Source organism: Neofelis nebulosa, chromosome 7, assembly GCF_028018385.1.
Source record: "Neofelis nebulosa isolate mNeoNeb1 chromosome 7, mNeoNeb1.pri, whole genome shotgun sequence".
NCBI lineage: Eukaryota > Metazoa > Chordata > Mammalia > Carnivora > Felidae > Neofelis > Neofelis nebulosa.
The window spans coordinates 33426389-33452501 of NC_080788.1; the positions used below are offsets into that span (position 1 = coordinate 33426389).

At 36.0% G+C, this 26113-nt stretch overlaps 1 protein-coding gene and 1 pseudogene across 8 annotated transcripts in view; both read right to left on the reverse strand.

Annotated features, from left to right (window-relative positions):
- The window catches only part of NEO1 (neogenin 1), a 237793-nt gene that overhangs the window by 77250 nt on the left and 134430 nt on the right, over positions 1–26113 (reverse strand). The window lies entirely within an intron of this gene.
- On the reverse strand, positions 24344–25110 carry LOC131516292 (small ribosomal subunit protein uS3-like; annotated as a pseudogene).

Genomic DNA, 26113 nt, shown 5'->3' on the forward strand with positions numbered 1-26113 from the left:
TTTCAAAAGTACCACTGTAATAAAAAAAAACACTGTATTAAAAACACTTCTAAGCTCTAGTCATTATAGAAAACACTTATTTTTACTAAAATTGATATGTTCGTTAGTTTCCTATGTAGAAACTAATATCTACTATAATTCAATAAATGTTCACTTAGTGACTGAATACATAAATAAAAACTAAGAAAACATTTGAGAACAAAAATATGTAATTGTGGAGATATGAAAGATTTTAAAATATGAATTGATATCATAAAGAAAACTTTTGAGGCTGAATTTCTAAAAAGAACTTAGTTTACATGAAAATAAACACTTTATACCAAAATAAGCAGCTCTCCCTAAATTCTAAGACACAGTAAAAGTTATACCCTTATTAGCCAAAAAAGGGCCAAAATGATGTCTGTGTAGATAGAAGTAAACATATGCTATTCAACTTCCAAATTAGTCTTAAGCTACTTTTCTCTTATATGTAAAAGTTTCACCCAATTATTTTTCAAATAAGTTAGATGCATTCAACACTAATTTCACAAGATTCTTTCTTACTAGTTTTGAATTTTTATAAGGTTCCAATCCCATTACACCATTAACAACCTTTCCAATGCCGTTACACCATTAACAATGTAGCTGGCTCCTGGCAAGGGCTCATGAAGTATTCAATGTTTAGTGCCAAAGAAGCCTAACCTGAAACTCTGGATTTCTGAACAAAAGGGAAATTGCTCTGTGGTTACACAGAAGTATTTCCTACACTTCTGCTCCCAGTCAGGATTCTGAGAATGGATGTAGGAATGACCAGGCTGAAGAGTGTCACCACTTCAAGAGCAAGAACAGGATGTGAGGGCGATCTGGCTGCGACATCTGTCACCCCATTGATCGCCAGGGTTGATTCGGCTGATCTGGCTGGCTAGGCGGGTGTCCCCTTCCTCCCTCACCGCTCCATGTGCGTCCCTCCCGAAGCTGCGCGCTCGGTCGAAGAGGACGACCTTCCCCGATAGAGGAGGACCGTTCTTCGGTCAAGGGTATACGAGTAGCTGCGCTCCCCTGCTAGAACCTCCAAACAAGCTCTCAAGAGCAAGAACAAACAACTGTCCTATTGATGAGTGGGGCATCAGATTCTTCTAAAAGCTCAGTGCACCATTTCTCCACTTTTCAACGATTCTTCTCTACATCTTGTCTTACCTTATACTTTAATTTGCAAAAACAAAAAAAAACCAAAAACAACAAGAAAAACAACTTAGTGAAAGCACCCTGGCATTTCAGAAAGCATCTATAATGTAAATGTCATCATAACACCAGTAGGCCAAAGAGACAAGGTATTTTCATAATTGCCATTGGAAAATCAATCAAAATTGCAATAAATGCTTGTCCCATTTCTAAATTATCATAAAAATATATGCATGGATGTTCAAGTATCTCAGTATTCATCCCTAACATTTCTCTATTGGGTCCTACTCCACAATTCTGATGGAGAAATTCATTTCCTCCTCCCACTGTAAAGAGCCCAAAGAAAGCAATCAAAAAACCTTGAGAAGCACAGAAAAACAACAAGAGTCCAATAAAACAACTGTTCCTTCAGATTAAAGACATTCAAATGAAGCATTTACACTCAACAGGGAAACAACAATTACATTAGACTATTAATCATGGCACTTTATTAAAAATAAAAACTCGAACAGAATGTGAGAAGAGCTACAAATTATTTGCTCCTGAGAGTAATCCATCACATAAAGGAGCCACTGAAAAACATGTGGCAGTTACAGGGAGTTCAAAGCTGTGCACTGGTTGCTCCCAGTGGTGTCTCTCAACAGATCAGGCATATTTCATGGAAGCGCATAACAGAGACGCATGAGAAAAAGACAGATTTCTTCCCCCTTTCTCAAAAGAAAATAGTTCACCACTATTTCCAATTTTAAAATATAATGATATCGAATTAGGAAAACGAAAGCAGAGGAATAATGCTACACAATGGTGATGATTCAGGCTTAGCATCCACTTATACTGTCACAATCTGGTTTATAAACATCTGCCTTCAGGAGACTCATATAAAGAAACAGCTATGGCACCACTGCCTCTGCTCCACCTCATTCTGCTGGATGCCCCACATGAGGGTTAGTGTTAAAAATCTTAAGGTTTTTATAGATTCTAAAGGTTCAAACTACAAGTAAGAAAGAAGCTCTAGAAAACAGAGTTTTTTAAAAGAAGATTTTAGTTTAAAGTAAGGAATAATTTTTTAAACATAAAGTTCTATTCAACAGTAGAATGTGATATATTATGAGAAAGAATGCCCTATCACTGGAAAATGGAAGGAGTTATTCTTAAGACAATCACTGTACATGTGACACTTATAATTCTCAAATTCTATGATATTCTGAAACAGAAAAAATATGGTCTTGTTAATAAATCTTAGCGATTCTATGTTTAACATATCCCTTGTTTGAAGAGGGACAAATCTCAGTTATGTATAATTAAAAAGAAAGATATTTTATAATCAAATTGCTTTATGAAATTGTGGCATGAATTTTAAGACTTGGCAGATACATGCTATTTTCCTTTTAGGTGTATGTAACAGAAACAATGATTTATTTGATGCCTACATTTGAATTATTTTTTTTTAACGTTTATTTATTTTTGAGACAGAGAGAGAGCATGAACAGGAGAGGGGCAGAGAGAGAGGGAGACACAGAATCTGAAACAGGCTCCAGGCTCTGAGCTGTCAGCACAGAGCCTGACGCGGGGCTCGAACTCATGGACCGTGAGATCATGACCTGAGCCGAAGTCAGATGCTTAACCGACCGAGCCACCCAGGCGCCCTGTGATGCCTACATTTGATTTGAGAATCATCTTCCATGTGATGATCCACATTATTTAAGTTCTAGAAGAAAAAATCTAAATGTTTATTTGGCATGCAAATTACTCCTAAATATCTTGAATTTCCTGGAAATTTTCATGCAAATTTAGATACTTTTATTGATGCCAGTATAATAAGGAGCCTCTATCTAATTAATTCTAAAACTATTTTCCATTTCTTGGGTATTCATAAATATTAATCCCATCAGCAGGATTAAAACAGATATATTCAAGATCCCTACTCCTATTTAAATAAAATCCACACAAATATTTATAAGTCAACAACCCTGATGCAGAAATTGATTTAAAAGGATGCAGTTATAAAGACATAAATTAAACTGAATAAATATGCATTTATTAATAATATCTGTTGAAATGTTACATGACAGGCAATGCTAGGAATCCTAGATAAAGGACACAAATGATGAAAGGCACAAATCCTTTACCCAGTGATCCTAGTTTAGTAAACAAGAAATTGTATGCATCAAATGACTCTATTAAAGGAGAAAGTAGTGCAAGAAATCTTTTGTTTTTCATATTAGTGACTGATCTAAAAGGTAACTGTTTAAAGCAGTACTATGGATAAGTGAAATAAATGACTGCCATACGGAGGAATGGGAAGGAGGAAAATTAGAAACACTCTGTTATAAAGTACTTACACTAGAGGAAGCAGTAATAGTGTTATTTGAAGATGAACTTAGATTAGTTAAAAAGGCGTTTGTAAAATCTAGGGCAACTACCAAAAACTTTTTAAAAGAAGTATAATTAAAAAAAAATTTTTTTAACGCTTATTTACTTTTGAGAGATGGAGACAGACACAGCGCAAACAGGGGAGGGGCAGAGAGAGAGGGAGACCCAGAATCCGAAGCAGGCTCCAGGCTCTGAGCTGTCAGCACAGAGCCTAACACAGGGCTTGAACCCATGAACCGTGAGATCATGACCTGTGCTGAAGTCGGATGCTCAATTGAATGAGCCACCCAGGTGCCCCTAAAAGATGTATAACTGACAGAGAGGAGCTGAAATAGAATCATGGAAAATACTCAAAACCATAATAGGCAGAAAGAGAGAGGAGAAAGAAACAACAAAAAATTCAATGAATAGAAAGAAAACAGTTACAAACATGGTAGACATTAATCTGACTACATTAGTAATCCATTTATTTTTTATTTTTATTAAAAAAAATTTTTTTTAGGGGCGCCTGGGTGGCTTGGTCGGTTAAGCGTCCGACTTCGGCTCAGGTCACGATCTCACAGTCCGTGAGTTCGAGCCCCGCGTCGGGCTCTGTGCTGACAGCTCAGAGCCTGGAGCCTGTTTCGGATTCTGTGTCTCCCTCTCTCTCTGCCCCTCCCCTGTTCATGCTCTGTCTCTCTCTGTCTCAAAAATAAAAATGTTAAAAAAAAAATTTTTTTAAATTAAAAAAAATTTTTTAATGTTTATTTATATGAGAGAAAGGCAGAACATGAGCAGGAGAGGGTCAGAAAGAGAGGGTGACAGAGAATCTGAAGAAGGCTCCAGGGTCTGAGCTGTCAGCACAGAGCCCGACGCGGGGCTTGAACCCATGGGCTGTGACATCACGACCTGAGCCAAAGTCAGATGCCTAACCGACTGAGTCACCCAAGTGCCCCACATCAGTAATCAATTTAAATGTAAATGTAAATTGTCTTGGGGCGCCTGGGTGGCTCAGTCGGTTGAGCGGCCGACTTTGGCTCAGGTCACGATCTCGCGGTCCGTGAGTTCGAGCCCCACGTCAGGCTCTGTGCTGATGGCTCAGAGCCTGGAGCCTGTTTCAGATTCTGTGTCTCCCTCTCTCTGCCCCTCTCCCGTTCATGCTCTGTCTCTCTCTGTCTCAAAAATAAATAAACGTTAAAAAAAAAAATAAATGTAAATGTAAATTGTCTAAATGAGGCTATTAAATGATAGAGACAGAATATACTAAAAAAACAAGACACAACCACATGTTGTCTATAAGAAATCCATTTTAAACCCATTTAAAGTAAAGAGATGACCACTTCACATCCATTAGTACAGCTATTATCAAACAACAACAGACAATAACAAGGGTTGGAAAGAATGTATAGAAAATGGAACCCTTGCACATTGCTGGTGGGAATGTAAAATGGTAAAATGGTACAGCCACAATGAAAACAGTATGGCAGTTACTAAAAAAATTAAAAATAGAATTAATAGGATCTAGCAATTCCACTAGGTATAAATCTCAAAGAATTGTACACCCATGTTCATAGCAGCATTATTCACAATAACTAAAATGTGGAAGCAGACCAAGGATCCACTGATGGATGAATGGATAAACATAATGTGATATATACATACAATGGAATATTATTTAGTTTTAAAAAGGCAGAAATACTGACATATGCTACAACATGGATGAACCTTGAAGTCATTATGCTAAGCAAAATAAGCTAATCACAAAAAGACAAACACTATATGAGAGTTACAGTTCTGCAAGATGAAAAGATTTCTGGAGATGAATTGTGGTAATCGGTATACAACAATATGAATGCACTTAATGCCAGTGAACTGGACACTTAAAAACGGTTAAGAAAGTAAATTTCATTTCAATAAAAAAATTAAGAAAAGAATACTGGCAGGAGAAGGTAAGACAGAGAAAAAGGATAAAGACAGCTAGAACAAAAAAACCATAGGCTAGGGCAATTCTAGTTTATGATAATATTAAAGGGATTAGGGGCTGTGAATAGGAATCAAGATTATAAATTCTCTTCTCAGGCTTGTCCAGTGAGGCTCAGTTGAGTTAGAAACATCTTTTTGTTACAGATTAGGACAATAACTCCAAAATTTTGAGTAGGAGGATCCTTTTTAAATATAGTTGCTTTGATTTTTTTTTTTTTTTTTTTTTTAAAGATCTTCATGTTAGCAGTTGTAGTTTAAATATCCCTTGATTAGGGGCACCTGGATGGCTCAGTTGGTTAAGTGTTCGACTTCAGCTCAGGTCATGATCTCACAGTTTGTGGGTTCGAGTCTCACATCAGGCTCTGCACTGACAGCTCGGAACCTAGAGCCTGCTTTGGACTCTGTGTCTCCTTCTCTCTCTCTGTCTCTCCCCCGCTTGTGCTCTCTCTCTCTCTCTCTCTCTCACACAAATAAAGAAAAGAAAAGAAATCCCTTGATTAGAAGACTACATGAGTAAAAGTTATAATGAATTCAGTAAACAAAAAAATAAAGGGATGAAGAATGATATATAAAGCTAACACTAATAAAAAAAAACTGGAATAGCTAGCTATATTAATTTTACACAAAGCAGGCTTCAGAATAAGGAAGATTATTAGGAATAAAGAGAGGCAATACATAATGAAAAAGCTGTCAACTAAGACAATAAAACAATCCTACACACATATGCACCCCAAAAAAGGTGCCAAAGTATATAAGGCAAAAATGGATAGAAGTACAAGGAGAAACACGTAAAGTCACATAATTGGAAAGTTTAAACAACTTTCCATCAGTAAATTGTAAATCAAACAGGAAGGAAATTAGTAAGCATGTAGATGACCTGAATAGTATCGTCAGTCACCTTGATCCAATTGACATTTATAAAACACCCAACAACAGCATAATGCACATTGTTTAAAAACTTATATAGGAATTCCTTAGGACAACATCTGGGCCATGAAACACATTTTAACAAATTTAAAAGAATAAACATCATAAAACAGTAGGTTCTCTAACCACAACAGAGTTAATCTAGAAATAAGTAATAGAAATATACATGTAAAACCCCCACATATTTAAAAATAAATACACATCTAAATAATTCATGGGTCAAAGGGGAAGCCACACAGAAAATTAGAAAATGTTTTGAATTGAATGAAAATGAAAACACAGCTTATTAAACTTTGTGGGATACAACAAAAGCAGTGTTTAGAGAGAAATTTACAACATGAATGCATACATTAAAAAAGAAAAAAAATCTAAAATCTATAACCTAAATTTCTAGCTTAGGAAACTAGAAAAAGAAGAGCAAATTAAGCCTGAATCAAGAAGAAAAAATAATAAAAATTAGAGCAGCAATCAACAAAAATGAAAACAGGAAAACAACAGAGAAAAACAAGACTAAAAGCTGCTTATTTGAAAATATCAATATATTGAAAAACTCTAGTCAGGCACCAAGAAAAAAACAATAGGCCACAAATTACTAATATCAGACATAAAAGGAGGGCCATCACTCTTGATCTCACAGGCATTAGCGCCTGGGTGGCTCAGTTGGTTGTACATCCAACTCTTGGTTTTTGGCTCAGGTCATGATCTCACGGTTCATGAGTTAGAGCCCTGCGCTGGGCTCCATGCTGACAGCGTAGGGCCTGCTCGGGGTTCTCTCCCCCTCCCTTTGCCCTTCCCCCAATCTCTCTCTCAAAATAAATAAATAAACTTACCAAATAAAAGATAATAAGGGGATACTATGAAAACTCTATGTCCATATTTTAATAACTTAGATAAAATGGACCAATTCCTTAAAAAATATAAACTATGAGAACTTACACAAGAAACAGAGAACTTCAACAATCATATAACTATTAAAGAAATGAAGTTAATAATTTAAAACCTTCTATAAAGAAAGCACTAGGCCCAGACAGTTTCACTGGTGAATTCTACCAAATACTTAAAGGACATCTAATGCAAATTCCCCACAATTTCTTGAGAAAATAGAAACAGAAAGAACACTTTGTAAGTCATTCTATAAAGAAAGCATTATCCTAATATCAAACCAGAAAAGAAAACTACAAACCAATATATCTCATGATATATGAACACAGATGCAAAATCCTTAAGAAAATATTTGCAAATGACTGAATATAAAATATCGGGGGGAGAACAGACACATCTCCTGCACTGAAGAATTTAAAATAGTTTATGTAGTTACTCTGCCCACAAGGAGGTGGCACATAACTCCCCATTTTGTAAGTCTGGGCTGTGTATAGTGACTTCTTCCAAAGTGTAGGATATAGAAAAGTAAAAAAGAAGTCACTTTACCGGGAGACACCTGAGAAGTACTACCCTTAACTAGGTGATCAGGGTCAACATCTACAGTCATCATTCATGTTGACAGTGTATGCCTTGATATGACTGATGAGAATGGAAATTTACCTCTTTGGTCCTCCTCTCCCCAAATAATATTCCCAATATGATCATGAAAAAACATCAGACAACTCTTAATAGAAGGACATTCTACATAATATCTCACCAATGCTCCTTAAAACTGTTAAGGTCATGAAAAACAAGGAAAGTCTGAGAAACTGTCATAGCCAAGAGGAGTCTAACAAGATATGATGACTAAATGTAATGTATATTCTGGGTAGGATCCTGGGATAGAAAAAGGACATTAGATAAAAACTAAGGAAATCTGAATAAAGTATGAACTTTAGTTAATAAAAAAGTGATGTTTACATTATATTGTTTAATTAACCCTGAAAAATATACTAATGCAAAATGTGAATGGGGAAATGGTGTGGAATGTATAAGAGCTCTTTGTACTGTCTTCATTAACTTTTCTATAAATCTAAAACTATTCTAAAATTAAAAGTTTATTAAAAAATACAGACAGAAAAGAAAATTGGACCCAAAATAAGGATAAAATTAGTGGACTGCAAAGTAAACTAGGGATTTTGCCAGAACAAAACACTCAAGTACAAGAAGTGACATGTAAAGGAAAAGTCTGAGAGGAGATGAAAGAACAAGCAGCAAGAGCAATAAATGGTCAAGTATGTAACATCATAAAATTTTTCTGGAACTAAACAGATGCAAGTCTGTTTTAAAGGGACCACTCAATGCTGAACAGTATGAATTGGAGGTGGAGGAAGAAAGAAATCCGTGTCACGAAACTGCAGAATTCAAAGAATGAAAGACAAAAACTCCAAAAGCTTACAGAGAATAAAACAGACGACTATTATCCAAAATATGAACAAGAAAAAGATTCCAAAGAGTATGCTAAAGAGATAATGAAGCTTCACATGAGAGCAAAGAATATATTTTCAGATACACAGTCTTAAATTTACTTTTCACACATCCTTTCTGAGAAATTTACTACAAGGTATACTCTAGCAAAGTAAATTTAAACACATCCAAGAAAGTAGAAATTGTAGTCCAAAGAATACATTTGGGAGGAAGGCACAGCATATGAGGAAGAAGGCAGTGACAGCATGATGAACTTTTTAGTTATTTGGTGAGAGGGAAGAGACTGTGGTTAACCCTAAGTGCTACTAAAAAAAAACTATGGTAAATATGTACATAAAAGTTTTAAAGATAACCATTTGATAAATAGAAACAAATTAGGATGGGTTGGCAGGACTCATAAGGATACAAAAACAGTAAGTGTAAAGCTGTCTATAATCAATAAAATAAGAGAACACCAAAACTTTGAAAATAAAAGAAAATATATACCAGGCAACAGTATTAAAAAGAAAACAGGCAGGGGCGCCTGGGTGGCTCAGTTGGTTAAACGTCTGACTCTTGATTTTGGCTCAGGTTACGATCTCACGGTTTGTGAGATGAAGCCCAGCACAGGGCTCTGTGCTGACAGCACAGAACAGAGCCCGCTTGGGATTCTCTCTTCCCCTCTCTCTCTGGCTCTCCCTCCCTGTGCATGCATGCACACACGCTTTCTCTAAAAAAAAATAAATAAACTTAAAAAAAAGAAATGAGGTATAGTAATGTCAATATCAAACAAAACATAGTTGAAGGTAACAAGAATTAATCAGGGCAAAATGAATGTTTCCTGCTGATAACACATTTTCTAGATTCTACGATGTACTTTTTCACATTTTAAGATCTCTGAAATCAGGATGAATCTTATCATCTTAGATTTGATGAAACACAGTAATCTAACCAGGAGAATAAGTCATGATTCCTAATGCATTTAACAAAGCTTCTGAATATTCAAAGCAATTATAGTTAGAAGAAATATAAGAATTGAACAAATTTGCAATCATACTTTTCTTAGAAATATATTTTCTTAGATGGGGCGCCTGGGTGGCTCAGTCGGTTGAGCGTCCGACTTCGGCTCAGGTCACGATCTCACGGTCTGTGAGTTCGAGCCCCGCATCAGGCTCTGGGCTGATGGCTCAGAGCCTGGAGCCTGCTTCCGATTCTGTGTCTCCCTCTCTCTCTGCCCCTCCCCCGTTCATGCTCTGTCTCTCTCTGTCTCAAAAATAAATAAATGTTAAAAAAACAATTAAAAAAAAAAAGAAATATATTTTCTTAGAGATTGGCAGACTAAGTAGACAAAAATTAGGTAAAGCTCTAAAGGATTTTACAAACACAATTAACAAGTTTGAGCTAATTGATACTTACAAGCAGTAATATCTAGCAAACATGATACCAGCAGAACTCTCACCAAAAACTGACCGTGTATTAAGTCATAAAAACAACCTCATTCCAATGAAATGAGAACTGTGGTCATCTTCTGACATTAAAATAGTAGGTTTGAAGAGCATGGAGGTTTAAAATAATTGATATACAAGAAAGGGGGAGGAAGTAGACTAGAAAAACCTAATAGGGTCTTCCAGGAGTCTGAGGCCCAACTGAAGTTGGTGCTTATGAATTTATTAACGGTCTTCAAGGGTTGTGAGAGAATAGCATACTCCAAAATTAAATAATTCAAAACTATGCAAATACCTGAAATGTCCACCAGCACAGTCGTTAAAGAGCTAGGCAACTGGTTAGGGGCACGATGCAATGTGAACATGAACTCACAAAAAAGCTTTGTCAAGGCTACATACTTTGAGTATTCAAACAATTTCAAATCAAGGGCATAAAAGTTGCATGTGATGATTCCACAGACTTTAGAGCTCTTCCTCTGAGGAACTAAATCCCAAAGGTAGAGAAGAACTAACCTGATATCAGAGGAACGCGCTCTATTGGAGAGTTTTAGTAGGTGTGTGTTCTGATAAGCAGCCCCTGCAATGAACTGCTGGTTTAAATAAATGACTTATATAAACAACTGAAGGAAGTTATAAAATAAAATGAACACAAAATACTCCTCCCATTCTTGTGGGCAGGAGATATGTTTCAATTTTAAGGAAGTCATCTGACATTTTCCTGACATCAAAAGCACTCATTAAAAAAGGTGTGCCAGATGCTAATGACGCACCTGTCACAGCAGTGAGCCCAGAAAAAAGATAGCCTTCTCTCCTTTCATCCTAAATAAAAATGCTGTGTGATTTAAACACTCTAGAAAAAAGGAAAGACAAAATGAGTAAAGATATTTTTGCTCATTACCCATTTAGACCAATAAAAAGAGAAAACGGACTTTGTTCCAATGTGCTTAAATGATTTACATTAACTCTGATCATAACTAGTCTTCCGAGACAGTCAAGAGATAAGGGGCATTAGCATTTGTTCGGCATTTGTTAAGATTCAGATTTAGAAGCCCCAATTCTAGCAGTTTTTATTTCCTCCGATTGTGTAAAAAGTGATAGAATTCAAGTAGTACCTAATCTGGATCTCTAACCAAGTTTGACAAGAAGCCCCAACTACTCAAATGTGTAAAGGAGTGTGAACTGAAGAGGAATCCTAAAAATTAGGAGAAAACTGTCAACCAACTAGAATCCGACTAACAAGTCTCTCACATTCTTTCTGTCATTTGGGGTCTACAATGCTCAGGTACACAATGTATACAAGGAAACTCAGAGAGAGATTCTAGTAGTGAACAAAGTTGGTTTTTAAAATATGCATACATATGAGGACAATATTATAGTAGTTATGAGGTAGCAGTAGCATTTAAAATGCTAATACTATAGAAAAATGTAACTCAAAATGCATATCAAATTATACTTTTTAATTTTTGGTGCTCCCTTAAGCATGCACCAAATGGGAGAAGTTCTTAACACCAACAACACTATAACCTAAAATGAAGAATACACTGATCCAGCATTGAAACTATATGAAATAAAGCCTACAAGCAGCCAGATTGTCACTGATGTCTTAGAGTCCTAAATAATGTTCTGCCAACGATGACATTATTGTATAATTTATCATCTCTTAAATATAGCTACCAATTAAAAGATATTCAGGCATACTATCTTCCTTCTGGTGTTTTAGCACTGCATAATAGATTCTTTCTTTATAACAAAATAACAGCATTAAATTCAAATTCAAGCTTGCTCTTTGATAATGTCTAAATCCATCTTTGTGTCCAGAAAGGTCATTTGCAGAACTTCTATTTAGTCGCTTGAGACCAAAAATCTATAATTGAGGCACTAAGTTATTACCTGGACCTCACAAGTTCTGGCCTCAAAATTCATGACTTTTGTCAAAGATGAAATGTTAAGCATTCAACAGATGAATCATACTTTATATTTCTACCTCTCTAAAGCTCTCTAAAAACAGAGCATTCATTACAACAGCACAACTCAACTGTAATGGGGACAAACTTTCTTAACCTAACTAGACTAAGATCATAACCTTGGACTTATACAGAGAATCTCTCTCCTTGAATTTAGTGTGAAACTTAAATCTTCTCTTACTTACCCTAAATATCACCCCCCCCCCCTCCGCCAATCACAAATCTTGTCCTCTCTTCCTTTGGAGGAACACCTACCCAACATTTATTAAATGTTGACCATTGAGGGATAAAAAGAGTTTCTCTTTCCACTGTCAATGCCCAGTGGAGAGTCTAAAACATCACATCTGATATGGCACAGAATTCTAATCAGTATCACAGATTTCATGTTTTCCTCTCTAAACTGACTCAACACACCTCCAATAGACCAATCCTTGCGTACTACTTGTACACAAAGTGCTACTTGTTTCTTTGTGTACCTGAAAACTGTTGGGGTATTGTAGCTACTCAGTAAACGCCAATCTTTTGAGCTGGTACTAAATAATCCGGCCTATCTGGATTCTGGGATGTATATTCTTATATTCCTGCTTTCTTAAGACTGGTAAACTAAGCTGCTTGGTATTCTTCAAATGAACTTTGAGCCTTCTTACTTACACATCTGAAATGTCATCCTCTCTCATCTTTGTGTAACCTGACCAATCTACAGTCCTGCTCATCCTTCTATGTTCAGCTCAAATGCCATATTCTTCAAAAAGCCATCCTTGTCCGTCAAACTAAGTAGCAGTCATTTTTTTCCACTCAGAATTACAGCAGCGTTCTGGCATTTAGCACAGCTGGCACTACAGTTCTTTAGACTCATAATACCAAATTTCTACCCTGGTATTGTTCGTGGCTTTTCAGATTCAATAGATTGGCAATAATTGGAGCGACTGTAGAATATACTGTCCACAGCCAGATAACTTGGGAGAGTGAAAAGAAAGCACTTTTGGTAATTATGCTGGGACAACAGACATCAACTAGGGCTGTCTCAGGCACACCAGATGCATGGTCACCCTTGCAAAGTGGTACACATAACCAGCCTTGTCAGTAAGTACAACAGTAGACTCAAAGAAATGACCTTGAAATTAAGAGAATGTGGATGATCTTTGTCTTAAAAACATTAAATTTGCTGAAGTGGCACAGTGAATTCTGAAACTGAAAACATCGATACCAGTCCTGACTTTGATGCTAACTAGTGACGTGATACAAGGCATGTCACTTAACTGAGTCTCCAACTCAGCTAAACTGGACTCTATGATTTTTCTTTCTCCTGCTGGCTGCCGGGTAACTAGGAAGCTCTATTTACACAGTACACACAACTCAATAAAATTCTTGTTGGTTTTACAAATTTGCTTTAATATTTTAATAAACTATATGTAATTGTCTTAGCACTTATATGACATGATTCATCTCCCAGTGGGTGGGGGAGAAGCTCTAATAGAAGATATTTGAAGATAGGAAAATATTTGGAGATAGTTGCCAAACACTTTAAATACCTACTTTTTCTCTAATAGTATTTTGTTTTTAAGAAATAAACTCAAAAAGTTTTAAACTATCCTGAACAAAATAAAAACCACTATGTATATAGACCTGATTGCAATATTCCAAATTTAATTCGTAACAGATTTTTTATTTGACTTTGCAAATACTTACAAAACACTGTCCTTCCCTCCCCATCTTCAGACACTGCCAACTCCATTCCTCACATTTGAGCACAATTAACAGATTGTTGTGTAGATTTATAAAACTTTCTTATAAGCATATATACATCTACAGAGGACCCTTAAACAACACAGGTTGGAACTGCATGGGTTCACTTATACATGAATTTTTTTTTCAATAAATATATTAGAAATTATTTTGGAGATTTGTAAACAATTTGAAAAAACTCACAGCCTAGAAATAATAAAACTTTATAGCCTAGAAATATTCAAAAAAGTAAGAAAAAGTTAGATATGTCATCAATACATAAATATATGGAAATACTAGTTTATTTTATAATTTACTACCATAAAATACACACAAACTTAAAATACACCAAGGTAAAAGTAATCAGAACTTAGGCACAGTCTATATACATGGTGCCATATGCAGTTTAGAGAAATGTAAACAAATGTAAAGACAGTATTAAATTGTTACTGCTGGGGCACCTGGGTAGTTCAGTTGGTTAAGCATCGGACTTTGGTTCAGGTCATGATCTCACGATCATGCCCCGCGTCGGACTCCGTGCTGACAGCTCAGAGTCTGGAGCCTGCTTCAGATTCTGTGTCTCTCTCTTCTCTGCCCCTTACCTGCTCACGCTCTGTCTCTGTCTCTCAAAAATGAATAAAGTTAAAAAAAAAAAATCCCTTCAGGCTCCCTGCTGTCAGCATAAAGCCCGCTTTGGATCCTCTATCCCCCTCTCTCTCTACCCCTTCCCCACTCACATGTGCTCTCTCTCTCTCAAAAATAATACATTAAAAAATATTAAAAAATAGTTTAATGCTTTAAAAAATTTTTTTAAATAAATTGTACCTATATAAGATCAACTGCAATATATACTGTACTGTAATAACTTAGTAGCTATGTCTTGTTGCCATTGTGGTGAGCTAAGGTATTGCAAGTATCTGCTTAAAATGCTGTGTGAAGCTAATGACGGTTGTGTAACACCAATCATCTCTGTGTAAGCATTCGTCTCTCCAGCAAATTGTGTACTGCAGTAAAAAGTCATCTCTCATGGTTCTCACAATTAGTAAAGTTTTTAGGGAGTCAAAAGTTACAGGCAGATTTTTGACTGCACGGGAGTTGGTGCCCCTAACCCCTGTTCAAAGGTATTGTTCAAATATCCTTCTATCTTACCTTTCCCACAAATGAAATCAGCCTACATATACCTTTCTGCAACTTGTTTAATAATATAACTCAGATATTTTCCATATCTACCTTATATTTTAAAAGCTACCTAGTAATCCATTGCATTCATGCTATTTAATCAGCCCCCTTACTAACTGTATTGACTGAATTGTTTCCAGAGTTATCCTGGCCTAACATAAATATCTTTAAATATTTGGTAGCTATACATGCAAGATAAATTATTACAAATAGAGTTGTTTGATGAAAGGGCATATGAATTCTAAATTATAAAACTGCATTTCAAAAAAATTTACACTGCCATCAAGAACATGAAAACACAAGTCTCCTCATACTCCAGTCTGATGATAACAGAGCAGGTAAAAAAAGAAGAAGAAGAAAAAAAGGAAACCTGTAAGTACCAGCATGTCCACAAATTCCATTCAGTTAAGTCATAGAAAAACATGATTTCATTTCTGCAAACGAAAAGGTTAATCATGACGTGTATATGCATGTGTTAAGTATAAAATGTGCACACACATAGGCTTCTTCTAAGGCTCAAGTCTCAACTTACATATCCCATCAGAAAGGGCCTCTTTGTCCATCCTATTTAAAGTAACTCTCAGTATACCCTCAATAATTCTTTATCAGAGCGTAAAGGATTCATTTCCTTTAAATAGGCATAAAATCGATAATTACTTTATTTATTCACTTGCTCAATGTCTGTCTATGCTTAGAGTGCATAAACACTATCAGGGCAGAGAATCATGCGTGCCTGTTGGCTATTTCACCCCCACCACTCAGTGCAGTCGAATATACAATTTTAAATAGCATATAGAATTTTGCTCAACAAATAGTTACTGAATAAATACACAATGTTTGCTACCATGGGCTATCTCTAGGAAGTGAGATTAAGGGAAGGGGTAAAAGGTACATTTACTTTTACTGCAGTCAATTACGCATTCTTTTTACAGCGAACATGGATTATATTTATTTAAAACTATTTTGTGCAAGTTTAGTTTTAAGCAAACCATTTCAGATGCCTTGCAATCTGGTCACATAAGATTTTTTTCTTGTTTGCAAATTTAAATGATCTAACTGAATATTAAATAATTACTGTCTACTTGAAAAAACTCTCAAACCTTGCTTCATGAAGTTAACCTTTTTATTTTTAATGTTTACTTATTTTTGCAAGAGAAAGAGAGCAAGAGTGGGAGGGGCAGAGAGAAAGGGGGACACAGGATCCAAAGCAGGCTCTGTGCTGACAGCAGAGAGCCCAATGTGGGGCTTGAACTCATGAACCATAGGATGATGAGCTGAGCTGAAATTGGGACGCTTAATAGACTGAGGCACCCAGGTGCCCCCATGAAGTTAACCTTATATTTTCATTTTAATTTAATGTTGACTACTAAATTCCCATTCAGTAGCTTTGCCTTTGTACATTCTTTCAAATTACTATTACCCTAGAGTTACAGAGTGCTTATGATTTACAATATGCTTTACATATATAGCTGACCCTTGAACAATATGGGTTTGAACTGCACTGGTCCACTTACACACAATTTTTTTTTTTTTAATAAACACAGTATAGTACCTCAAATGTATTTTCTCTTTTAAGTAGGCTTCATGCCCGGCACAGAGCCCAATGTGGGACCTGAACTCGAGACACCAAGATCAAGACCCGAGATGACATCAAGAGTCAGAGGCTCAACTGACTGTGCCATCCAGGTGCCCCTCCTTATTATTTTCTTAACAGTTTCTGTCCTCTAACTTACTTTATTGTAAGAATGTAGTCTAAAATACACATAACATATAAAACATGTGTTAATTGACTGTTTACTGCTAAAGGCTTCCAGCCAACAATAGGTTATTACTAGTTAAGTTTCTGGGGAGTCAAATTATATGCAGATTTTTGTTTGTGCAGAGGTCACTGCCCCTAACCTCCATGTTGTTCAAGGGTCAATTTTATTAGTCTATTTGCCCCTCAGAAGTGTGCTGTGCAGAGATTACTGTTTATACTTATAGATAAGGAAAATGATACTCAGAGAGATTAACTACCTCATCTGTAGTGGGGCTGGGACATGAAGCCAGTAATTCAGGTTGTCTGTATGAGGTTTGTGTCATTATACACATTATGGCAGGTAACTGGCAACGCCTCAGTCTTTCTGCAAACAATGTATCTATTTTAATACAAATAACTATTTATATTTGTTTGAAATACCTATTTCAAACAAAAATATTCAAAATGCGTCTTACAGTTAGTGCATATATTTCTGTAACAGCTGCATTTAACAGAATATTTGAGTGATAAGGAAGTCATATAATCTAAATCCTCCATTTTACAGAAAATTAAAATCAGAGAATTTCAGTACCTGATCCAATCATTCAGCAAGTTAATGGCAGACAAGAACCAGAACCAAGACATTGACATTAGATGCATTTTCAGTCACATTAAGTTCCTGGACATGGAATTCATGATTAAGAAGTCAAATTTCATCATAGTTGTCTTGAGTTAAAACTTTTCTTAAATTTATAATCACTGCTACAAAAAGGTAAAATAACTGGTTAGAATTTATCCTTTGATTAAAATCAACACCAACTATCATACATCCTAGCGCTTCAGATTTAAAATATTCCACTAATGACTAATGATTTCCTGCTACCTAGCCAACTTTTAATCATGCCAGGCCTTAGTCACTTATTCCAGAACTTCTATTATTCAGTATTTACCTTAGATACTACGTGGAATTTTTTGCAAATGTTTCTGTCACACACAAAAAAAGTGAGGTTCAATATGTATCCTTATCTACCATGGCCATAATATCCTAGAAGTCATTTAATGAACTGGTGAAGTATGAATTTCCTTTACTAAAAACAAGTTCATGTTACTCCCTTTTCACCAGCCCATCTTCCCTTACTGGAACTACAACTGACAAGTATCAGACCTGATATGAATGAGTGTACAAAGAAAAACATTCTTGTGTTTTTAAATTTAAATCTTACAAGATAATTTTGGAATCTATTTTTAAATTCAAAGTGACAGGAAGAAAGGCTATTAAAAAGTTAATGGACAAAACACATTTTACTTAATTCTTACTACCTTAACTGCAATACTTCATAATGCCAATACTTAAAGTCATTCAGTAGACAATAAGACATAGAAAGTACTTTGGCACAAAATGACAGATAATTTAACTGGCAGCAAATAAAAATAATACTGCTATAACTATTTTTAAAACTACAAGAGATTCTAAAATCGACAGTTGCTGTTCCTAGAAATGCATAAAGTAAATATTAAAAACAGCACGGGGGGTAGGGAGAGAAGAGAGGGAAACAAACCACAAGAGAATATTGAATGATAGAGAACAAACTGTGGGTTGATAGAGGGAGGTGGGAGGGGGATTGTCTAGATGGGTGATGGGTACTAAGAAGGGCACTGGTTGTGATGAGCACTGGGTATTGTATGTAAGTGATGAATCACTGAGTTCTACTCATGAAACCAATCTTGCACTGTATGTTAACCAAAAAAAATTTTAAAGTACTCCCACACACATGAAATTAAATATTTTAAGAAAGTTATGCTTGGCATTGACTCATATTGCATGAGAAATAGAGTAGAATAATGACTACTAGGGACTGAAGGCAGGGGAAATAGGGAAATGTTGGTCAAAAGGTACCAACTTCCACTTACAAAGGAGTAAGATCTGGTGCTGTAATGTGCAGCACAATGACTCTAATAAACAATACTGTTGTATTGTTGAAAGTTGTAGGAGGGGTGAGCTCACCATGTTCTCACCAGAACAATAACAAAATGGCGGTTATGTGAGGTAGAGAATGTGTTAACTAACCTTACTGTGCTAAACATTTTGCAACATGTACAAATCGTCACATTATATACCTTAAATTTACCCAACGTTGAATGTTAATTATATCTCAATAAAGCTGGAGGAAAAAAAAGAAAGGTATGTTTCAAACATACTCATTCTCAAATTCTAATTCCCAATTAGAAATTCTGTTTTCTAGTGTTGTTGCATACATGTTCCATATATTTTAATTATAATTACAAAGTTTCATTTAACATTCCAAGGTGATAATTAGCTTAAACCCGAACCGTCCAAATTATATCGGAGGCCAACTGTGGGTACTCGAAACTATCTTCTTGCAACGAAGCACTAGCCAGCAGACGGTAGCCAGTGGGCAGAAAATTCCCCCTACAAAAATAAGGCTCAGTCTCAAAGACGCTCAAATACTTTCAATATTATTTTTAAACCTGATGCATGAAGGTAAACATCATCTTAAGATTCTTTCCACTTTCAATAATTTACTCCATGGGGTTTCTGGTATTTAAACATCTCTCGGATGTTAGCCACAAAGATGTGCTAGCAAACTCTCTTGTAGTTGGTAGTTCTTCTGTTAACAGCTCCTCTCTGGAGTCCGTCTCACTATGACACATCGAGTTACACGCTACGTCTGACGTTCTTCTGTTACCCTTATATCCTTCACTCTCCTGCCCTTCTTCTGCCTTTCTCTACCTACCCCCACTTTTTTCATTTTAAAACTTTTAACTGAAACAGACTTCCAGTGACCAGAAATAACTTAGGATCACAAAGTATCAGGGTTGAACGATTCCTATCATTTATGTCCATGTTCAGCAAACTTCTGTAAAGGGCTAGAATGAGTATTTCAGACGTGGTGGGATATGTGGTCTGTGTCTAAACTACTCATCTCTGCCATTGTAGTGTGGAAACAACTACAGACCAGACACAGACAAACAAGCGTGGCTGGGTCTCAAAGCTTTACTTACAAAAACAGGAGGTTGGCTGGACTTGGCCTGTGGGCTGTTTGCCAACATCACTTTTGTCCATCCACCTTTGAATATCTCTACATCAATGTATCCCAAATTGTGCCCTTTAAGATATTAATGTGTACATAAAAACAGATAAAAGCTCCATAGTCAAACAGATTTGGGAATGCTATATACTTGCATTCTATTTTACTCTTGGAGATTCACAATGGTAATGAATGCAAAGGGAGAGGCTCCAAGCGGGCCACTTTCGATCCTTCCTCCTCCAGGCTGCTCAGGCCTCTAGCACTTGTCCTACCAAATCAGGGGTAGCAGTGAGTCTACTGGAAATTGCTTTGTTCACTTCCTGCAATACAACCCAACTCTTATGAAGGGAAGTGTTTGTAATTCTATGACGTTTTTGGCAGAAAGTCCTCAAAATTATGTGTTTGGTGTATTTTCTAAATTTTAGCACTGAAAGATAGCTTTAGTATTAAGTTTAAAAAAAAATAAAACCTTTACTGATTATAGAAGGAACATATGGTTATTTCAGAAAACTGACAAAATATTAGTATCCAAAGATAAGCACTGTTAACATTTTGGTATGGGAATGTCTCCATATGTGTATATAATTGTTTAACTAAATTCAGATTATTTGGTATACGTAACTTTCTACTTTACTTCTCTACTTGACATTACATTCGGAGATTTTCCTGATGTCATTAAAGAGTGTTCAAAGACATGGTTTTTAATGGCCAGATAACCTTTCCATCACAATGTTGTACTATAATTATTTTAACTACTTCCTCTATTTTGGGACATGTAAGTCATTTCCTATTCTTTCTCTCTTTATCCCTATCTTTTTCTTTTTAAAATACAAATGCTGATATTAACAGTCTTTGTCCAAATCATTGATTTCTTCCTTAGGAAAAATCCTAAAAGGGGCGCGCCTGGGTGGCTCAGTCAGTTAAGCGTCTGACTTTGGCTCGGGTCATGATCTCACTGTCTGTGAGTTCGAGTCCCACATCAGGCACTGTGCCAATAGCTCAGAGCCTGGAGCCTGCTTTGGATTCTGTTCTCCCTCTCTCTCTGCCCTTTCCCCGCTGGCACTCTGTCTCTGTCTCTGTCTCTCTCTCTCAAAAATAAAATAATTTTTAAAAAATCCTAAAAGAACAATTAATGGGTTGAGTCAGTAATGTTTAACATATAATTGTCAAAATGGTGTTAGTAAATGATGTAACAATTTATATTTTTGCTGAGTGAAAGCAAAGCACAACCCCTAATCACACACTAACCAACCATTATAAACTAATAATTCATTAGAAGATATAAAATCTTCATTAGGCAAAAATGGCATCTCACTGACTTAATCTTGTATCTTTGATAGTGAAGTGGAACATACATCGTGTTTAGAAATTATCCTTATCTTTGCTCTACTGTGAATTGTAAGCTTATGTTAGTTACTTGTGTGCATTCTTACATAGTCAGAATATTAAACTTCTTCCCTACCTTGTTTCTTCTTTAATTTAGTTATACTTTCTATGAAGAAGAATTAAGTTTCTACACCCTAAAATACCAAATTTCCATCTGTATTCTCTCTTACCTCTTTTATATGTAAAAGCAAATGGCAAGACTCTTCTGTCATCTTTCAACCTTTTTATGGATTCAATTAAAAGTTTAACTCTCTCTATATTTTATTTTGACATTAAGATAAACACATAATGTAATTCTTTACAAAACACCAATTATCCGCATATCAAGTAATCCAGGTTTCTTTCAATCCACACTGATTTGTGATTTCACGTTTTCATACATTCAAATATAAAGTGCTATTTCTGCTATATAAATTTCTTTTTCTAGCTTCTTATAGGCCATATTTTTTAAATGATGTGTATAAGACTGAGATAAAAGAGAAGATTTTTATTTTCATTTTTAAAAAATGTTTATTTTTAAAGAGAGAGAGAGAGAATGCGAAGGGGCAGAGAGAGGTAGACAGAGGATTTGAAGTGGGCTCTGTGCTGACAGCACAGAGTTAGATGGGGGGCTTGAACTCACAAGCCGCGAGATCATGACCTGAGCCAAAGTTGGACACTTAACCAACTGAGCCACCTAGGCGCCCCAATAAATGCTATCTTTAAGTAGATAAAATAAGAGGCTGAGATGTAAGTCCATAGAAAATTGTGGTGATTTAAGGTAGAAACAAGAATGAATTTTTTGATTAAGAAAATAACACATGGCAAGAAACTTACCCAAAGATTATAGTGATGGTATCCATGCAGATCTTCAAGACAGTATGCAAAGATGAACTTTAGTTGACTAAGACAACAGTCTGAAGGCAAAAAAATATGACTAGACAATATATGATCCCTTAAAACTCCACTTACTAAAGAGAGAGTTAGGGAGTTTTAATTTACAATAGTGTGAAAGACTGCCACATAAAAGTTGGGGACAAAATATTCACTACATACAAGAAAATAAAATATTTAGCTGCCTTAATTTATAGCAAGAGTTTGATTAAAACTCTTAAAAAACCTAGCAAAACCAAAGCCTGTTATGTTCTTCCTCAACGTTTTTCCTGAGCTTCTGACATGAACTGCTCCTGATCTAGACATTTTTATCTAGTTTTCTTCTATTCTAACCTAAACTCAACACTCCTAACCAAACTAGTTCTATTACCTTCCTTTTCAAATTTATTGGCATAAAGTTGTTTCTAATATTCCCTATGTCCTCTTAAAGTCTATAGGATTTGTAATGACATCCTCCTTTTCAATCCTGATACTGATATTTTTTTTTCTTGATCAGTGTAAACATACTCCAATTAAATTTATCTTTTCAAAAAACTAGCTGTTAGTACTGTTTCTGTTTCATTTGTGTTCTTTATCATTTTCTTCTTCTGAATGCTTTAGATTTAATTCGTTTTTAATCTAGCTTTTAAAAGCTTCCTTCAAAATGCCACTTTATCTGCATTCTACAAATTTTGATAAGGAGTATTTTCGTTTAGTTAAAAGTATCTTCTAATTCCTCGTGACTTGTTCTTTGACACATGGGTTATTTAGAAGGCTGTTTAATTCCCAAATATTTCTGAATTTTCTAGTCTCTGTTATTGAGTTTTGGTTTTAATGCCATTGAGGCCCAAGAATATACTTTGGATGATTTAAATGCTGTTAAATGTTTTGAGACTTGTTTTAAGGTCTAAGCCATTTACATTTAATGCAATAACTGATACATAGATTTGAATCTACTATTGCGCTAGTTGTTTTTTATCTGTCCATTTGCTCTTTGTTCCCTTTTTCTCCTCTTTTCCTTATTTTAGACTAATTTTTAAGATTCCATTCTATTTCCACTGTTTACTTATTAGCTAAATCTCCTTTTCTACTTTTTAGTAGTTTCCCTAAGTTTTAGGATATGCATTTTTAAATTATCACAGTCTACTTCATATGTTATAATCTGATATGTAATAAAGGGATCTTACAACAGTTTATTTTTAATCCTACTGTACTTTGCTCTGTTTTGTCACACATTTTAATCTTATAGGTTATAAACTATTTTTCTTTAGACCAGAGATCAGCAAACAAGGACCTGCCACCTCTTTTTGCAAATAAAGTTTTACTGAAAAGTCGAAGTTGATTTATATGGTTGATTTCATGCTACAAGGGCAGAACTGAGTAGCTCTGACAGATACTGGCCCATAAAATTTAAAACATTTATGGTCTAGACCTTTACTGAAATATCGGTGGTCCCTAGTTTAGATAGTAAGTTATTTCATTAACTGCTGAAAATAAGAAAGAATTTTATATTTACTTTTCTGTTTTTAAACCACTCTGGCCTGTTTTGTTTTTTTGTGAAGACCTGTAAGTTTCTGTCGGGTATCATACTACTTCTACCTAAAGAACTTTAACATTACTTGTAGCACAGGTCTGCGGACAATACACTTTCTCAGCTTTTGTTCTGAAATGTCTTTATTTCACTTTAACTTTTAGAAGATATTATTTGTTGGGTATATTATTTGGGTTGACTTTCTTTCCTTATAGGACTTTAAAACTGCTCCACTGCCTTCTGGCTGGCACCATTTCTGGTAAAATGTCTGCTGTAATGTTTATTTTTGTTCCTCTATGTATTTTAATTGGCACTATATTTATTTTCTGTGTGCAATACAGATTTCCTTATACACCACGTAAAGAAAACCATCTCAAATATATCGCTGTTCTAAACCTATAATCCCCAACCACAGATGAACTGATCAAGGTGCTTCAGCATCGCCAGATTTACTCCCCTACAGGATATTCCTAGGGTTAGCTCTGCTTGGGTCCTCCTGTTCTGGCTCTTGCCTCACAATCACAGGTGAAACCAAGGGAAAACCCAGAAGCATTATGAACCAGGCAGTCCTAAGAATCAATCAAGTGATATTCTTTTGGTGCAAAAGAATCCTCAGTCCAAATAGTGGATGCAAAGTCTATTCAGGCCATGTGTCTTTTTCAAAGATTTTATTAAAGGTCTTTACAGAGCAAACTCTAGATCCAGCTTCCAAGGAGACCCTGTTATGCTGTGGGTACTGGCTACAGCATGGCAGGTAGCTCTGGCTTCCCACTCTTGTGTTCCAAGATGGGAGTGGTGGGCAATAACTCATCTTTGGGTTCCATAGTGCTCACATGATCAGGCAGGGGCTTTGTGGGGCCAGTCTTGCCATGTGAATCCCAGGGAAGCATGATCTTCATTTTGATGCCCGGCACACTCTGTCGGAGCAGCGCATGGCTATACAGCAAGCAGTGTCGATGCAGTAGTTAACAAGTTCCCCACTGTGAATCATCAAGCCATCTACAAACTTCACAGATTTGGTCCTCTGTCCTCAGAGTTTCCCAGACACCACATCACAGCCCTTGGCCTCACTCTCTGTGATGAACCACACACCATAAGCAGGCCCTCCGCACAGCAAGGCATCCTAGGAGTTTTGTAACACAGAGACTGCCTGGGCAATAGCATGCAGACCTCCAGTGGCCACCTTTTTAGCATAAAGCTCTACATTGCTCTCAGGGGAGCCAAACCTCTTCTGAACCACAGTGGTCAATTCCTGGATCCACTGGCCCTTCTCACCAAGAACATTCTGTGTCCTGGTGGCCAAGATAATGATTTCAGTCCTGGTTGGTGTAACTAAGACCTCACCTCTGGAGGAGCCATCTTCAGCCAGCTCCCAAGTGACAAACTCGTTCAATCCAGCTTTGAAGAGGCCAACGGCAACAACCTTCCTCTTCTTAGAAATTCGCACCATCCTGCCACTGCGTGCCACCGAAAGGAAAAAGTCCTCTAAAACTTTCTGGCTGCCTTCAAGGCTTCTTCATTATGTTTGGTCTTCAGTAATTTAACTATGATGCATATAGGTGTGTCTTCTTTTATTACTACTACTACTACCACTATTATTATTATCATTAGCTTGCGTGGGGCTATCTTAGCTTCTTTGACCTGTGGTATGATCTTGTTCATTTTTTTAATTCAAAAATTTTGGCCATTATCTATTCAAATATTTATTTTTTTCTGTTCTGTTCTTGTTCTCTTCTCTTTGTGAGGCTCCAATTTGTTAAACCATCTTATATTTTCCCATCTGAGATACTCTATTCATTCTCTCTTTTTCTTTTATTTCAGTTTAAATAATTTATATTGAACTATCTTCAAATTGATGGATGATTTTCTCAGCTGTCGTGAGTCCAATGATCACCCTGAGTAAATGCTTCATCTCTGATACTATTATTTTTAATAATTTCCCTTCCTCTGGTTATAGAACCCTTTCACTCTCTGGACAAATGCAAATATAGTATCTTCATGGTTTCCATCTTTCTGCCAAAATTCCTCCTCTGTTCAGTCATCTACCTTTTCTACTAACTCCTTTAATATACTAATAATAATTAGTTTAAAGTCCCTGTCTGATTGTTCCAATATCTGGGCCTCCTTAATTTGGTTCTGTTGAATGTTTATCTATCAACAATGGGCCAGTTTTCCCTTGCTCTGTTTATGTCCAGTAATTTTTGATTGAAGGCTGAGCAGAGACTGAGATAATTATTATTTGCACTTGGAACATGGCATATCTATTCTGTCAAGCCATTAGTGTGGAGGAGTTAAATCAATTTAGATAGGAATTGAACTCGATATAGATTTTACTATTGTTTTAGTTACCTTCAGCACACCATAGATTTCAAATTCTTCTAATGGTGGACTACCATTATCTTGTGCTTAAGAAGAGAGATAAAGGAGAGTTCTTCAATTTACCTGTTTTCCTCTCAGCTTTCAACTATTTCTACATAACTCTATGACACAGG